The sequence below is a fragment of the Lissotriton vulgaris genome, chromosome 3_2, assembly GCF_964263255.1.
Source record: "Lissotriton vulgaris chromosome 3_2, aLisVul1.2, whole genome shotgun sequence".
NCBI lineage: Eukaryota > Metazoa > Chordata > Amphibia > Caudata > Salamandridae > Lissotriton > Lissotriton vulgaris.
Genome location: NC_141690.1, coordinates 220,089,431 through 220,108,897, shown reverse-complemented (window position 1 = coordinate 220,108,897; position 19,467 = coordinate 220,089,431).

Sequence of the window (19,467 nt, the reverse complement as noted above, 5' to 3'; positions counted from 1 at the left end):
GTAGTTTCAGTCTCTAATGTTACTGAACGACCAATGTAGAATCACAGAATGAATATGTAACCTACTTGGTTAAAGGATTATGTCAAATAGTATATTTCACACCTGACTCAGGTGTTGACTACATCTATTACAGCATGCTTCGTGTGTTGCCATGGTTTTCCAACTTACATCAGTACTATTTCTTATATTTGTTCCTTTAAACACATGCATTTTCTGTAGCTTTTGTGCATCAAGTTAGAATGCACTTGCATTTTTATGTTTTTTAATGTTTTTTTACTTCATTTTTACTTTATTTTGTTCTAATTTAATTTTAATTTAAAGTTTTTTTTGTAAAGGAGGATGATATGTTGCATCCTGTACAAGCCCAGCAAGTGTCATCTGTAACCAGCTGAATTCCTGTTTAGAATGCACACTCCAGCTCTACCATTTTAGTCCTGTACAGAGCTGCAAAGAGGGCTGGACTGAATACAAGAAGTATCTTTTCTTTTAAAAGAAAGTTTCCAGTCTCATTATTCAGGATCCCGGGTAATTCTTGATAAGCAGTGCTCAGAAGTTGTAACTTTCACAGCTTTCAATGAGTATTAAGGCATTAAAACATTTATGTATTCGAAAACATAGCAAAGCAAAATTCTAAATCAATTTCCTGCACTTCTTCTCAACTAGCAAATTGATTAGCCTAAGTCTTTGACAGGAGTAAATCTCCAACCATTTTCAGAGCATATAATCACCTGTACAAGGTTTGTGAATACCCACAAACTCAGGAGTATGTGGCATGTTTTATATCTTTTGAAGGTGACGGCGTGCAACCAATATTGATTTGAATTTGGACCTGGCTACCAAAACCGAAACGTTATAAGCTTTTGGTATACAAAATACATAGGAAAAAGGAATGGAAGGCCAATATGGCAGCCAAGAGAAAGGCGAACATGCGGAGTTCTGTATGAGCTCCTTGGAACTCCTCGTTTGTCAGAAGCCTTTGACTGACACTGGCTACTATGATGCTCAATGCTTCCATGAACAATTACTCTTATTGACAGCCTCCAGTACCGCTTTCCTTCTTTGATAGACATGGACTGCATTACCTGCTTTCTTGTATGTCAAGGGCTATTTCTGTCTTGCAATGCCACTGGGGAACTGAACTGTTATGTCACAGCAGTTGAACATTGCTTCTGTTCTTAGTCCTCCCAGAGTTGTGCAAGGAGGCTCTCACCCAGACACTGCTGTGCTTTCGGAACTGCTTATCACATTCCAGGTTACAGACTAACACCTATCACCAGCAGCCACAGCAACAGATTCTGCTAGCTCTCTGCACTCATTAGACTTATAAAACTCAGTAGATTTTCATGAACTCACACAGAGTGGCCGTAAAACTCTTAAAGTAACTTCAATTGCTTTCAGCCCTGATGCAGACTGACAGATCTGGCATGCTCACTTCTGGTTGCTCTCTCACCTGTGTTGCCAATTGGTCTGCTGTTTGGGGACACAAGCATCTCACATGCAATGTTTTGTCCTCTCTTTCTCCTTTCCTCAATAGTAAATGGGAAGCTGGGGCTCGAAGTTGACATTTACCACGTCTGCAGGGAGCTGTACTTAATTATCTGTGCAAAAGTCAGCACTGAAATTTACCCATTCCAAGAAAAGAGAAAGTGGTGAAAAATTAAAGGGTAAAGGGAAAAAGGTGAAAAGAGGGGGAAAAGAAGGAGAAGCAGAAGGAAAAGAAGAAAGGAGAACGTAAAGTAAAATAAGAAAAGGTGTAACTAGGAAGAAGAGGGAAAGGCCGATAAAAAAGGAAAAAGAAGAAAAGAGAGGAAAGGATGAAGAGGAACAATAAGTAAGACAAGGAGAAAAACAAGAAATGATAGAAAAGAAAGAGACAGGGAAAATAAAAAGAAAATGAAAGCAAAGGAGAAGAAAGGAGGAAGTGAAAATAGTTTCTACCAAAGGTAGATGTGATGTTTACAATAATAAATCTACATCGATAAGTAAACTACCCTTGGTTCCCAAAAAGATAGTACCTGGTAAAGAAAGAGGGCAACTTGAGAAACCGGTTCTCACATATGATGATCTTATTGACCCCTCTAACAAAGAAGAATTAAAACAGGACAACCTGCCACATCTTGCCAAACTCTGTAACTCCTTTAGCATGTCTGGCAGATCAGGTATTACCAGTCCAGAGGACTCTCAAATATCTATTACAGAAGGGAAGGAACAGTAAGATCCTGTCATTGATCTTAACACACTTTCTCTAAAAGGAGGTCAAATAGCCAAGGAGCTGGCGCTGCCATCTCATATTTTTCTCCCATTCTCAGGAGTTTGTTTGAGAATAAATCACAAACCTACCACTATTATTAACCAACCAAGTGGTAGCTGGGGTACAAGAGCCTTCACAATTGACAGAGATCTACCCTCTACCTTATACTTCTAACAGAGAATCAGAATCAGAATGATTTTATTGCACAATTATTTAAAATCATTGCAATATGCAAGAGTACACAAGGACGGTAGTAAAAACACTCGAGGCTGTTAAAAACTCAAACAGTAAATGGGTGGGAAAGAAAAGTAAAAAGTCAAGGAAAGTAAAAAATCTGTTACTTGAAGCATTTATTATATCAGGTACATTCTCCTTTCTGCCAACCCCAACCCCAGACAATCAACATATTAAAGACGTTGGGCAACGTTAAGTTCCTAGAAAGTGCACACCTTCTTTGATGTCACGAGTTTTACTCTAATCAAAAGTTCCCCCTCCATTCAGAACAGTACTCTAGCACCAATGCTCAACATAGCAAGTTCTTTAGCAAACACTTTCTACTGGTTTCATAACCAACATCAAGACATGAACCAATGGCTCACTACTTTTCTAGTCTAATACTAGTCAAGTGGCAACACTAGATTACTATCCCACATAAGCTTTCCCTCTTTAGTTCACTCAAACTCTATTCAAGGCTTAACCATTAAACCTGATCTTGCACACATACAGTTCTATCAAAGGCCAAACAGCTACAACAAGATGTTATTACTACAACAGGCAGTATTCAAAAGAGCACTGAAGAACATATCATTTGTGCCTTTTATATTTTCGAAATTCACTTCAAGAACCAATCAGACTAAACTACAACCGATTGCACCTATTGAATTGCTATACACATTTGTAGGGTAACAGAGATCATATAACACACTGTACCTTACTTTTTTCTACTGAACAATTGTTAACTTCACTAACCTCATGAATTGAAGATTCAGAAATGTATAATACTCTGCCTTAAACCTCTATATCTGCAAAATCCATGTCCATGTTCCACAAGATTCTCAAGGAAGTCAAAACCATCAAGAAGAGCTAGGAAATCCAGGCAGCCAGATTCAAACATTTAGCTCAAATAGTAACTCTTCGAAGAATAGAAAACTTAGTTCTTCAAAGCTAAGAAATTGAAGTGGATCGAATGGATTGCAGATGAAAATCCTGACACATAAATGTGAAGATCTAGGACATGGATCACAACCAGCGAATGTAAGCTTTGTTGACATTCCAGAAGGTGTAGAAGGATCAGACTATAATATCATATCTTAGGTTGCAAACGTAATCAAGATTTAGATCCTGTGTCTCACCCAAACTAACATTTATTTATTGCTGGGGAACATGGACAGCCAACCTGACCACCTAAACTCAGTAATATACCATGCATCATATTGCTGATTTCCGAGTCTTTCACATTCGGAAAGGAATACTAGCTACATCCAGTAAACAACATTACTGTGGTAACAGGTGGATGCTATCAAGCACCTTGGATCAGCTTATTATATGCAAGAAGTAAAGAGCTTTGATCATGAACGAGATTCCAACCAGGACGCGATGCAGAGTCCAAAGTAGTAGACAAGTTCCTCAAAACATTTGTGGGATCTGACTGAATTTTACATTGGGGATACCTGTGCAGATGGCATGTGAACATCGTCAATGAGATGTTTAGAAAAGTCTAAATATTATTTTTCATAGTACATACCACTAAATGATAGAGGCCAGCATTGTACCATTCTTAGTACTAAGGCTGTTGGACCGATCTCAAGATGTTGTTTCTTGCATCTTCTGTACCTCTTTCACTGACCTTTCTCGAGTAACTCTAAAGTTGAGCTGGCAACTTTGTCCTTCCTCAATCGAGACAGGATCAGGCCCTACAATGACCAAGTACTGCTCATCAGGACTTCCTACAACTTGTCTTCCAACAGACAAAACAACCATGTGACTCCAATAATGAGCCAGAGTTATCTCATGTACCCTGATGGTAGGCCAGGGCACAGACAGACCTATTCTAGAACCAAAATTGAATCCTTCGGGTACCTTCTTTGAACGGGTACAACAATAAGGACTAGAACTTAAAGAATTGTCAATGGAAATTCTTAAATTTACTCGGTGAGTTATCTACCCTATAAGCAGCCCATTAGAAATTGTTGCTGAAATGGACTGTCCTTTCATTTTGATCACAATAGAAAGGGGAACACATCTCACACCTTCCTTAATTTATATTCTTCGCAGTTAGAAGAAATATGGTGTTATACCCTGCATGCTTGGAAAATGGTGTGCTTCCTGTTGTGAGGGCAAAGGAATTCCTCATAGCTATGTGTAAGGGCCATCTAAATTGCCTGATGGCAAAGAATAATCTTCTGTGACCTCAGAATATTGTTTACTCAGCTGTCTATCCAAAGAAATAAATGAGGAGCCTCCCTAATGGAAATACTTGAGGGTGAATCTTTGCTTGCTGTTATATGTAAGTGTATTCCCTCTCCACTTGCATTAGCAGAGATGTAGTCCCCTAGTGTGACTAGTAATGGAAAAATCGTATATTGTGTATTAGTCATGTTCCGAGTATCTCTATTCATGCCAAATTCATAAAAGCCGATAGATATAAAAGGGTAATCTTGTAAACACAGTTAATTTTCATACGTTTGCATCAGCTACCATCATATAAATTTAAAAATGCGTTTATAAACTAACCTAACAACCAGTTACAGGTGTATTTGCTATGCATCGGCAATGTATTATTCAGGGGGCTACAATGTAACCTGGTGGGATCTAGGCTGCAGAATTTGAACATTTCTGACAGTGTCAACATTTGTTGTTTTACAAAGTATATAAAATTGTGACTGTTAGCATAGAGCCAGAATAATTTCTGAAATAAGATCAGATGCCTGAGAATTCAGATGGATTTCCACCAGTTACATGTTTTGTTTTACTTGCCAGGTCACCCAGATGCTGTGAATCTTCTGAAATGATGTGCCTCATCTACCACCCCTCCTCATTCTTGTGCATAATTATGAAATGTTAGGGTTTACTGGACAGACCATGATGCACTGAACCTTACCACTACTGATAAGGCACCAAGACTGTCAGTATCTATTTCATACTGCCCCCTAGGGGATATCTTAGTTTCAGAGCAGATCAGTGATGCTCATCCCTGTCTGACTCAACATTAACCTGAACTAAAAATTGGCAATAAAAAAGAAGAATAGGACCAGATTTTACTTTATGATGTGACATAAAGTTACTGCTGCTTTTATCATAAGCAGGATTCTTAAATTAACAAAACGGAACATAAATCACTTTAGAGCACTCTCAGCACTTCTGAGGAAGTAATATGAAGCAAAACACTTACAGGCACATGCATCAATGTTGGCTTTTGCGATTCCTTAATTGCATATTTTAAGGAATCGCAATTAAGGAATCGCAAAAACCTATGCATGTAGAAATCGCTTAAAAAATAGCGATTTCTAAACATTCCTTAATTGCGACTCGCAAATTGCGAATCACAATTAAGGAATACCTTCCCATTCATTCCTATGAGTGAATGGGAACACATTCTCAATTTGCGATTCTCAATCAGAGAATCGCAAATTGAGAATGCAATTTCAAGGGTGCCAGGGTGTCAAAAGGACACCCTGTTGCACCCCTGAAATTGATCTGTGCACATATGTTGCGCACACACATGCCCTAAGGGTATCTGTGTGCACAACATGAAACAAAAGTGAATTTTTCAAAGTTTTTGCAAATTACCATGAAGTGCAACTTCATGGTAATTTGCTACTCCTATTAGCGACTTTGATGCATTGTATTTAAGGAATCTCAATTTGGGATTCCTTAAATGCAATCACAATTTAAGGAATTTCAATTTAGAGATTCCTTAAACTTAAATTGCGATTTTTGCATTTGGGATGATGCATTCCAAATGCAAAAATACCGGTCGCAAAGGGGCAGATTCTGAGAATCTGGCAGTTTGCGACCGGTTGTTAGCTTGATGCATGTGGCTGTTAGGGCCTTATTTAGAACTTGTCGGAGAGGAATACTCCATCACAATCTCCTTAGGAGTATCGTAATACTTTGGATGGGATGTCCGTCACATTTGTGATGGAATATTCCCCTCCGCCAAGATCTAAAACAGGCCCTTAGTTTCTATGATGGGTATTTTGAGCACTTCCATAAAATTGACGTATAAATATATATCAATGAAAAAAGAAAGGTTGAATATTAATTACAGTTATACTCATAGTAGGACTGATAACAGATTTCATATATATATGTATATATATATATATATATATATATATATATATATATATATATATATATATATATATATATTTTATTTTTTTTCTTTTGTACAAAAGACGCCGCACTCAGCAACTCCAATTCTCATAGATTCATTCAGTGCCCAGGTGTTAGACTGGGCACTGAATAAATCTATGAGAATTTGAGTTGCTGAGTGCGGCGTCTTTTGTACAAAAAAATTGATTTTGGCCATTGGTCTGGCCCAACGCCGGCACCCACTGTGGAGCGATCCTGTGAGCAGACCACATTGCACGAAATATATATATATATATATATATATATATATATATATATATATATATATATATATATATATATATATATATATATATATATATATATATATATATTACCTACTGGCGGTCGCCAGTAGGTATATATAGTTAGGATTTTTTCCCTATGGGATTTTTGAAAATTCTATGTCTAATAACTTTAGCGTTTGTGGATGGAATCGGCTGAAATTTCCAGGAAAATGGCACATTTTGTTTCTGAGCAGCCCCTAAAAATTTGGGGGGGTTTCGTCAAGGGGGGGCCGAGAAAAAAGGGGGGTCCCAAAACGCGTTTTTCCCATGTTAATTTCCATAGGGCCTTTGGCCTCACTTTTAGCTCGAACGGCTGAATGGATTTGCACGAAACTTGGCAAAATTGTAGGGACTGTTAGCCCGATGTGCCTTTGCTAGGTCTCAATATATGTGCTTCAGTGGATTTTGAGAAATTAACGTTTAAAACAAGATATATATCTGTAACAGCGCTCCGGGCTGCGCTCCGGTCCGCTTACTTTTCGCGAAACGGAACTTTGCGATGCGAAGCTGATTGGCTCTCCGGTGTCTGTCAACATTCTAAACAGTCCGGAGCGGCCGCCATCTTAACTCTCGGTAGGATCGAGAGAGAAGAAGAGGCCAAAACAAAGGGGAAAGTTACCATAAGGGGGCATAGTAGATCCTCGTTGACCCCCTAGGTTTTATGTGGAGGTTTTAAAAGGGCCCAGGAGGGTCAAAAAAAATTTTTTTTTTTTTTTTTGCGTGGTGAGCGCCAAGTTCGCGAACCGGGAAGCGTTCTGGGCAGCGTACTATAAGGATAAAAGAATGATAGACTTTTCTAATACTGTATGTTAATTGTTTGTTGTTTTTGTTGTTTCTTTTTGTTTTCTTTATTTTTAAAGTATTTTTTTTATTTTGATTGTGTTTCATAATTCATTAAATTTTCTAACATTTCAGTGTCAGAAATTTCAAAATTGAAAATAGGGTGTAAATTGTCCTCATTTTGAAGCAGGTTATCCACTGCTTCAACACATTGTAGTAGTTCCTGGTCTCTACTTTGATCCATAAAATCATCATTTTTTTCTTGGCTGCTCTCCTCCAGTACAATTGTAAATTTAACTTGTTGCTCGCCTTCCATTTTGCCTGAAATTTTTATTAAAAAAATATATATTAGTAGAGATAGGGCACTGTTGGGATTAATCAGTTTTTATCAGTGAATTTATCTTTTGGCAGTGTATAGTATCAGAGTGGAAATAGGACTATAAAAAAGTGTATGTGATTTAACCAAGACAAGCCTAACTCCATTCATAACTATAACAGAGAAGTCTATCTAAATCTATAACTACTATAGAGGGATAGTATATATCTATCAGAAAAAGTCTACCATATTAAGTTATAGTGCACAATATACTTCAGTTTTAAAAATAACAACTTACCTTCACAAACAAGTTGAATTGTTTGATAGCTATTCAAATGTGATGTACAAGTACAACAAGAAGTAGCAGTCAAAATGGCTGTGTTTTCTTCTCCTCCTTTATATATATACAGGTATATAACCAATCAAATGTCAGATAATAAAAGTAGAAAATGAAAGTAACATTTTCATTGGTTGTCAATTCCAACACTTCAGATGTGTTTTGTGAAGTAATTTACCTCACAGCACTTAGAGAGGTCTACAGGCTTAATGGCTAAATGGAATTTCAATCAAATTTGTGAAAATGAAAGGGATTGTTATGTAGTATGAGCTAATCTATATTTGGTGAGAGTGTCTCTAGTCGTTTTTCTGTAAATTACTTTCCCACCTTTTTTTTGGACCGCTTCCCGGGAAGCGGCTCGGTTCGCGAACTTTAAGCGTCACGGGGGTCCACCATTTTGTGTTTCGGTCGCATTAAGATACAAGATGGAGGACAAATAATGTTTAGAATGGGTAGAAGGGGTCATGGTAGACTTATCTTGACCCCCTAGGTTTTCTGAGGGTGGCTGAGGACAAAAAACATTTTTAAAAAAAATTCCGCGAGGTTAGCTTTCGGTTCGCGAACCGGGTAGCGCCCCGGGGAGCGTAATTTGTGGAAAATTAGTGAAAAAAGTTAGAAAAAAATAATAATTGTGAGTGATCAGATGAAGGGTAGCTCTGAGAAGAGCTTTTGGGTTTATGGTACATTTAGGTACTTATAAGTAGGTACCAATGCAGAGTCTTAAATTCAAAATGCAAATTCTGTTGCCCTCATCTGAGAAGTGAACTCCATCTCCTCTGTAGATATCTTGCATGTAGTAACGCAAGTTATTGTTGTACAAGGAGCCCATTCCATGGTCTCTCATGTAAGCTGAAACAGATTTGTTTACATGCTTCCTCGCTTTCTCAATTTGTGGACAAAATTGGTTGGACCACCTCCATTTCTGTCTTTGGCATATATTGGAATATACCAAGGCAGTTTGAGGTAAAAGTGCCATTAATTGCTCAAAGGTGTCCTTTAAAAGCATTTCCAGACCTACTCTAGTCAAAGTGCCCAAATCATTACCCCCACAGTGCACAATTAACAGGTCAGGTTTTGGCAAATGCATAAAGGTTTTCACCAATGGTATCAATTGGTGACATTTTAATCCTCTTTGGCCCAACCACTTAATTTCCACATCTTGTAAATTGAGGTTAGGTAAATTTCTGTTCTCAGCATACCTTTGAGCCCAGTGGATGTAACTATGTCCAACAATCCAGACTTTAAACATGGTGAGAGAAGGTTGTGCTGCAGTCAGATGAAGTGTGGTAATGAAAGGGCAGTTGAAACAGTAGGAGTTTGTAAAGAAAAAAAACTGTGGAGTTTCAGTGCTAATGATTCATTAGCAGTGATTGGTGGATTTCCATTTCTGAAAACAGAAGGTTAGGGTGCATGGATGTGTTCTTTGAAAGATGCAATTTGAATGGTCAAGGAAAAAACATTTAATGAAAGATTGCACTGGATACGCAGGTGCACTGAGAGTTCAGAGTTCAATTGAAACATTGTTGTGTGAATTTGCAAACATGAGAGGTCTTCCAGGAGGTGGTTGCTATGGAAAAAAGGCAGAGAGGGCAGAGGGGGGAAGGGTTTTGATTTGAAAAAAGTGAGTTAAGAGTTATGATTGGCTAATATGAGAGATATGTGTAATGAATATCTGTATTTCTGTGCTTTCAATAGCTGCAGCCTCTGGAGTGCATCCTGTTTGATCTGCTCAAGACAATTTGGTGTATTTCTGAGACTGTTTTGAAACTCAAAAAGTATTTGCTAAGGTGAGAAAAGATTTATTTAATTTAGAAAGAGAATAGTATGATTTAAGGAGAAAATGATGAAGAAAGCTGTGTTTTTAAAATGTGGCTTTGTCTCAAGTGAAATACAAATAGATTTTGTTTCTTTGAGAAATTGTAATTGCATATTCGGTTTAGCATTCTGGCATGCAGTAACACAAGTTATTGTTGTACATGGAGCACATTCCATGGTCTCTCATGTAAGCTGAAACAGATATGTTGTGTTTAAAAACGATTTTTGAAAAGAATTACATTTTTGGATATGTTCTGCTAGAGCTTCATAGGTTGTTCGGGTCATATTTATAAGGCATTTGAGTGTCTAGGATGTTATTTTTCCCTTTTTAAATGGAAAGCGTTCTTCATGGGGCAAGTTTGTTGTAAATATGCTCCCACCTGTGCTTTGCAAATTTAGATTTTGATTATGGGAGTTACATAGCCATGTTAATAATGTCCCAAAAATGGTGCAAGGGCATTCAATAAAACGCTTTCATGTGTCTCAAGGACATTTTCAGTCATTTCTTCTTGAATGCAGGTATACAATTGATTTATATGCTGTGTTTAAAAACGATTTTTTCAAATTAATTACATTTCTGGATATGTACTGCTAGAGCTTCATAGGTTGTTTTGGGTCATATTTATAAGGCATTTGAGTGTCTATGATGTTATTTTTCCCTTTTTCAATGGAAAGCGTTCCTCATGGGGCAAGTTTGTTGTAAATACGCTCCCACCTGTGCTTTGCAAATTTAGATTTTGATTATGGGAGTTACATAGCCATGTGAATAATGTCCCAAAAATGGTGCAAGGGCATTCAATAAAACGCTTTCATGTGTCTCAAGGACATTTTCAGTCATTTCTTCTTGAATGCAGGTATACAATTGATTTATATGCTGTGTTTAAAAACGATTTTTTCAAATCAATTACATTTCTGGATATGTACTGCTAGAGCTTCATAGGTTGTTTTGGGTCATATTTATAAGGCATTTGAGTGTCTATGATGTTATTTTTCCCTTTTTCAATGGAAAGCGTTCCTCATGGGGCAAGTTTGTTGTAAATACGCTCCCACCTGTGCTTGGCAAATTTAGATTTTGATTATGGGAGTTATATAGCCATGTTAATAATGTCCCAAAAATGGTGGAAGGGCATTCAATAAAACGCTTTCATGTGTCTCAAGGACATTTTCAGTCATTTCCTCTTGAATGCAGGTATACAATTGATTTATATGCTGTGTTTCAAAACGTTTTTTTGAAATCAATTACATTTCTGAATATGTACTGCTAGAGCTTCATAGGTTGTTTGGGTCATATTTATAAGGCATTTGAGTGTCTATGATGTTATTTTTCCCTTTTTAAATGGAAAGCGTTCTTCATGGGGCAAGTTTGTTGTAAATACGCTCCCACCTGTGCTTGGCAAATTTAGATTTTGATTATGGGAGTTACATAGCCATGTTAATAATGTCCCAAAAATGGTGCAAGGGCATTCAATAAAATGCTTTCATGTGTCTCAAGGACATTTTCAGTCATTTCCTCTTGAATGCAGGTATAGAATTGATTTATATGCTGTGTTTCAAAACATTTTTTTGAAATCAATTACATTTCTGAATATGTACTGCTAGAGCTTCATAGGTTGTTTGGGTCATATTTATAAGGCATTTGAGTGTCTATGATGTTATTTTTCCCTTTTTAAATGGAAAGCGTTCTTCATGGGGCAAGTTTGTTGTAAATACGCTCCCACCTGTGCTTGGCAAATTTAGATTTTGATTATGGGAGTTACATAGCCATGTTAATAATGTCCCAAAAATGGTGCAAGGGCATTCAATAAAACGCTTTCATGTGTCTAAAGGACATTTTCAGTCATTTCCTCTTGAATGCAGCCATACAATTGATTTATATGCTGTGTTTAAAAACGATTTTTTGAAATCAATTACATTTGTAGATATGTACTGCTAGAGCTTCATAGGTTGTTTTGGGTCATATTTATAAGGCATTTGAGTGTCTATGATGTCATCTGCAACCGTGTGTTGGCCTCACGTCAAACAAACAAAACAGGTGATGGACCGAATGTGGATCAATGACACCCATTTACCCCAGTCAAAAGATCTGGGCCCAAACAAACCTCTAGATAGGCCACACTTTATCGTCAACCTGAATAAATCATTTAAAATGTTAGGGAGAGATTTATGATTGTTGTATGCCTGTTTTATACCACTGTGTGTCATTTTTGTGACGCAGTGGTGGTGCCAAAGATTTGCTATGTTATATAATAAGTAGGGTGTTAAGTTTATGATGACTGTTATTCATTTACTGTTTGGTAATAGTGGTTAATAACAGTTTTTTATTATATTTTTCCACAGATTCAACTGCACATCATTTCTAAATTGAAAAAATGCCAAGTAAAAATCGTATTACAAAGGCGAGAAAACGTCAAAGACAGCAAGATCATGCATTATTGCAGCAGTCCTCTATCCAAAATACTCGTGAAATCACCAAGAAAGCTCCGGGTAAGAGCACGAAATCATTCATAAGAAATATTTGTAGTAAAAAAAGTATTTCTCCCAAAAATGTTTTAGTCCAGAAAAAGAAAAGCAATTTAAATGGAAAGGAAAGACCCATCAAAAGTGTTACTGGTAGAGGAAGAGATAACTCTGTGCATGATAGTAGAAGGAAACAACAGTTTAAGGACATTCGAAAACGAATGTTCCGCAACAGAATAATAGTTAATTTATTAAAAAATATTAAAAAAGGCCAACAGAAAGTGGCATTTTATAAGAAGAAGAAAAATGTAGAGAAAATTATTGATCATGCTTTTGAAATTAAGCGAAAGTTGTTTATTTTGATAATCAATAGAATTAGGAAACTAAACAAGGTAATTTCTGATTTCAAATCAAATAGTAGATGGAAGAGAGTAGTAAATCGTAGTAACTTTTGTGAAGTTTTTTCCGGAGAATGGATGCATAGTTCAAATTGTGAGGCATTTTTTAATGAGGAGAGTTATTTTCAGGATAATGATTTGGTGTTTGCAGTTGACACCAGTGGTCGAGCTTATGAAGTGAAGGATGGTTGTCCAGTTGAAAAAGAAAAACTTGTGACAACAGAGACAGACGAGGTGTTAGGTAATGAGGTTTTAGGAAGACGTCCTAAGCGTCCTGTGTACACCTGGAAGTGTAGTTCTATTTGCAGTGTGCGACAGGATTCCATCAATTTGCTTTGTGATTTTGTACGGACATTTAATAAGAAAAGTTTTAAGCAGAAAATGAAGTTGTTGCAAGAATTAGATCCTTGCAGAGTGAGAGAAGCGACAGGTTTGCATGGTCATTCACTGGCTTGTCTTTCCAGGAGAGTATGCCAGAGTGTTTTTCATCATTTCAGGATGCTAGCAGTGCATCATAATAAAGTTAGGAAAATAGTGAGAATGTTGTATCATGCTAAGAGTCCAGCAATTATGCTTAAACAATTATGTGCTGCTCTTTTGCATGGTTCTGAAATAGATGTCAAGAATATTTGTGAAGAAATTGAGTTTTGTTACTTTGGAAATAAAGATGAGAATGTTGAAATTGACCCAGAAGTAGAGGGTAATGTTGAAGATAATGTACAGGTTTCCAGTACAGATAATTTTCAGAAGGAAATTGCCACGTTTCAGATGAAATCAAGTGAGAGGCCTAATTTCACTTGTGTGTGTTGTCGACGCACTTATTATAAGAATCAGACTAAGTTAGTGGATTTATATGCAAAAAGTGAAAGGGAAAATAATAGTGAATGGAAGGATTTTGCCACATACTTGATGGTAGAAAATTCTTTTAATTTGGGATCGGATCAACGTGTGTGTACTTATTGTTGTAACAAATTAAACAAAAACCAGATGCCTGCTAGGGCGGTTCATAATAATCTTGAATTAGTCGAGATTCCTTCTGAATTGAAGGATTTAAATACTTATGAATCTATTTTGATTCAAAGTATTCATCCCTTTCAGGCTATTGTAAGAATGGAGCCAAAGACAGGGAAGTTGCCTCCAGCAGATTTACAGAGAGGATTAAAGGGAAGAGTTGTTTATTTGCCTCTAGATTTGAACAAAAACATTAACACAATTGGAGTAGAAAAAGTTGAAGAGGAACCTTTGGTTATCTTGGTTAATGGTGTTCCAACAAAGAATAAGAAAATATGGCAAGATTTAGTGGATGTTAGGAAAGTCAAAAAGGCAACATTGTATTTGAAGAAAAATAATAAGTACTATATAAATGTATATGTTGCAGAAGAGGAAGTAAGTGATGAAGAGGATAGCGATTTGTGTGCTGGCCAAATTGAGAAAGTAGAGGCCTCTAAAAGTGAAGAAATATATGAACATTATAGTGTTCATCCTTTGCATTCCAAGGAAGTCATGGGGAATGCAATTGAGTTGTTTCAAATGAAACAAGCCAAAGGGAGTTCCATTAGTGTTTGGGAGGAAAGTTTGGAAGCTCGGTGTTTCCCACAGCTATTTCCAACAGGTCAAGGAGGAAGATATGATAAGCGGCCTCATCAAATTCCTGCGTGTGAATACCGGACTTTACGATTGTATGCAGAAGATCCTAGGTTTCGTCAATGCATTCCCTATTTGTTTCATCTCTTGTTTGAAAGCGATCTGTCTGGACTGTCATATGCAGTGAACCACATCTTAAAAAGTGGTATACAGATGCAAAACATCTCGGCAAGTGACTTTATGCATAAAGTCAATGTCCAGGACAGTATTTTGGATTCTCACCTAATTAATCTCATGGCGTGTCAGCGTGGTACTAATGAGTACTGGTATCGTCGTCATGGTGATTTAAAATGTATGCTGAGGAACTTAGGAACTCCAACATGGTTCCTTACTCTGAGCTGTGCCGAGTATGGCTGGGAAGACTTACTTGAATTTCTACGAGAGGCAAATGGAAATATTGAAAACATTGAATTCAAGACACCAGGAGAACTGTGTTCTTTGGATCCAGTGAATGTATGCAGGTACTTCAAACATAGATTTGAAGCTATGATGTCTTTCATCACAAATAAGAAGAATCCACCTCTTGGAGAGGTGTTGGATTTCTTCTGGAGAAAAGAGTACCAAGCAAGAGGTGCTCCTCATATACATATGTTGCTGTGGATCAAGGATGCACCTAAATTTGGAACAGATCCGGATGACTTAGTGATGAACTTCATAGAACAGTATTCTACGTGTGCTGTTACAAACGCAACGGAGAAGAAAAGCCTAAGAGAACAAGTTCTACGTTTCCAAAGCCATCGTTGTGGAAAGTACTGTCGTTGTAAATTCAGAAACAAGGACAAGTTCTACACCAAATGTCGTTTCAACTTTCCACGACCGGTGATTTCTAAAGGAAGAGTGAACAGTTTGATGTCTTCGCTGCGACATAATGTCACGAGGAAATCACCCAAAAATACATACAGTTTGAAAAGGAACGAAGAGTCCAAGTACATCAACGACTACAACCCAGTGATTTTGTCCATGTGGAATGGTAACATGGATATACAGTTTATGGCTGACAACTGTATGGCTGTGGCTCGGTATGCGACATCTTACATCACCAAAAAAGAAAAGACAGAACTGAAGGATATGTGGGAGGACATTTCCCATGAAAAGAGCCTCAGCAAGAAGTTGTACAGTTTCAGTCTGAAGATGTTGTCGCATCGAGAAATTGGAGCTTATGAATGTTCTGACCGGTTGTCTTCAGCAAGTCTCTATGCCAAATCCAGGAGTATCGTTTGGGCGAGTCTTGGTCTTGCTGCAACGCGAAATCGAGTTCTAAAACCTGTCCGGGAAATTGAGTATTTGGCAGAAAAGGAACCAAACAGTACCGACATTTTGAAGACCAACATGTTGGATACATATTATCCAAATCAAAGCAGTCACCTTGAGAATGTTTGTCTATATGAGGTTCTACAAAATTATATATTCAAGAGGAACATCAAAGAAGATATTGAGAATGCAGTGTATGCTGTAATTGGAAGTGAGGGATATCTGGTCAAGCAAAGAAAATGCCAATTAGTAAACCATCGAAAATTGAGTGGCGAATCTCCAGAAAAAAAGGAGTTTTTCTATTTAGCACTTTTGCAACTTTTCAAGCCTTGGCGTGCAGAAGAGGAACTGCTTGGAGATTTCCTCTGTTACGAAGACTCTTTCACTGCTGCTAAGGAGACCATAGAATGTCCTGCTTTTCCCAAATATCAAGAAATGCTAACTTTGGAAATTGAGCAGGAAGCAACGATTGCAGCCGAGATTGCCAGAGACAGTTCTCAGGACAGTCAGAGTTCTGTTTCATTGAGTCAAGATCCACTTGGAGGACCTATTATCGAAAATGAAGCTGCCACTGCTATGAATGAAGTGGAAAGAGCCATGGCACATGCTCAGGAGGATTCAGTTAACTTAGAAGACTTGGAAAAACAACTCAACCTTGAGCAGAGGAAAATATATGATGAAGTTACCAAGCAAATTGAGCATGGATTAAGTCATGAGAAGAAAGAGTGCTCATGTACATCGTTGAAGCCTGTCCGACTGTACGTGAGTGGAGAAGCGGGAACTGGAAAAAGTTTCCGCATTAAAGCAATTTCTTGTTATTTGCTGGAAAGGACTGAGTTATCGCTGTCTTGTGTTGTCACCACTCCAACTGGACTGGCAGCACATAACATTAAAGGTATTACTTTGCATCGTCTACTGATGCTGCCAGTGGAGCATGACAACAAATTACAATACCACAAGTTATCTGGGGATGCTTGTTGTGAAGTTTCAAGAGTCTTGAGGAAAATGAAACTTCTTATCATTGACGAAGTAAGCATGGTTTCCAATGTCATGCTTGCCTTTGTGCATTTGAGAATGCAAGAAGTTCTTAAAACTGAGTATGATGTGTTATTTGGTGGCAAACACATCATTGTTTTCGGAGATCTTCTGCAGCTGACACCAGTAAAAGGTCAACCTGTGTTCAAAATACTCACGCATGAAGATACCAGGAAGTGCCTAGGGAGCATTGGCAACGTCAATATATGGTTAAACTTCAATTATGCTGAACTGCGTGAAAATATGCATCAGGCGAAGGATGAAGATTACAAGAATATTCTACAAGATATTAGAATTGGAAAAGTGACCGAGCATGGAAAAGAAGCTTTAAATGCACGATTACTTTCAAATTTATATCCCGAACAAGACATTGTGCCTGAGAATATTTTTCAGAAAATTACTGAGAAGAAATCCGGAATATGTTTGATGCCAACTCTTGCAGAATGTGCCATCTTCAACAACAAAATGTTGAATTTAGAAAAGCAAGAGATTGTGAAACTTGAAGCTATTGACAAAATAGAGCATATGGGATCAACAATTATTTTGTCAGAGAATTTGAAATCAAAATTGGATTCATTAGAGAAGACTATATCTAAAACAGCGGGTTTTGAAAAGACTTTAAATGTGTGTTTAAATTGCCGAATCATTTTGAGAAGGAATTTACATGTTGAAAGAGGTCTGGTAAATGGATCAATGGGTAATGTTGTTGATTTTGAGAAATACAGAAATAGAGATGGAATAGAATTTTTAAAAATTAAATTTGATGGCATTGAGGAAGTACAGCTAATTGGTCGTTGTTCTGCTAGGTTTTTGCTTGTTAAAGACTTATATGTTCGCCGTAAACAGTTTCCTGTTTGCTTGGCATATGCGGTGACAATCCATAAATCGCAAGGTTTAAGTGTAGATAGTGCATTGGTGAATATTGGCAGTTCTGTGTTCAAGGAGGGTATGGCATATGTGGCATTGTCACGAGTTAGAACTTTATCGGGATTGTACTTGATTGACTGTGATGTCACAAACATTTGTGCGGATCTAGATTGTGTTAAGGAATACAATAGGTTAAGAAGAGAGTATGCGCCACATTTGCCTCAATATCCTTTGTTTGAGAAACGTGTGGTAGGCCGTAAACGAAGAAATATCAGTAATAGTAGGGAGGTTGTAGCAAAAAGACCAAAAGTCGATGAACTGAAAATTGTTAGCAGAAAGAAAGTGGATTCTGTTGAAGATGTTGTCGGTTTTCAATTTGAAAACAGTTCTGGTGTCAACTGCTATGCAAATGTAGTGGTTAATGTTCTCTTTTCACTAGAGACTTTAAAAGAACAGATTGTGTTCAATTCGGAACAAAGTTTATGCTGTTTGTTGAATTCTGTGTTAGAGAAATGTAGCACTGATCGAACAAAAGTAGAAAGTGTGTTTGAAGTTCGTTATCTGTTAGATGAATGTTCAGGTCAAACAGACTTCTCTGAAAATAATCAGCAGGATTGTCAGGAGTTTTTAATGTATATGCTTGATGTATTGCAAGATGAGGGTGTAGATGTAGATCACCTGTTTGGGCTTTCTTATCAATGGCAGCATGACTGCGAGAACTGTAGGGTATCAAGTACTACTAGTGTAGACTCAGAAAGATTTATATATTTAAATTTGCCAGACAGTAAATCAGTCTCCTTTAATAAGCTAGTAAATGCAGCGGATCACAACATGGAGTGTAGCCAATGTAAATCTGAAATGATGTCAACATTATTTATTCGAAGATATGGCCAGTATGTCATTTTAATGATCCAACGATGTAGGCCTGATGGATCAAAATTGTCAACTTTAATAAAAAAATGTGTTGCTTCTCAGCTGTCAATATCAGGAAGGACTTTTGTAACTGTAGCAATTATCTATCACGATGGTCCTTCAACAACATGAGGACATTACACAGCTTATTTAAAGTCTAAAAACGGCTGGTCATTCTGCAACGATTCTGTTGTAACTTTCAAAAAAAAAATTGCCGTTTGACCTTAAAAATTCTTACCTGGTGTTTTTAAAACCAAAGTTTTAATGAAAGAATCTCGGGATTTCCTCTGAGGAATTGCAAAAGGTTCATCAAGTAGAGGGAATGTAAGTCTGCAATGCTGTCTAGATTATTGGTCCAAAACTTTTAATTATAATGTCAATTTAAAAATCCAACTATATAAACCTGATGCAAGTAAGTCTGCTTCATAGTAAGCAGTATCAGTGTCATAGGAAAAGGAGAACATGAGTGAGAAAGAAGGGTAAGATATTAGTAGTCCAGGATTGTGAAAATAATCTTAAATGTTTTCTTTTTGAAAGTTGCGAAAATAGAAAATGACGGGATTTGATTGGAAGAATTACAAGAGTTGTGAATCGCTGCAACATGATTTGGCCAAGTGGAAACATGTGGTAGAATGTGAGAAGTCTTTTCTTGTATGTAACATATTTTTCAAAACGATGGAGGTTTTCTTTCAGAAAGTGGCGGGCTGAAAATATTTATAGCACAACAGAGTGGACGCTGTTCATAGGACATCCTTCAACGT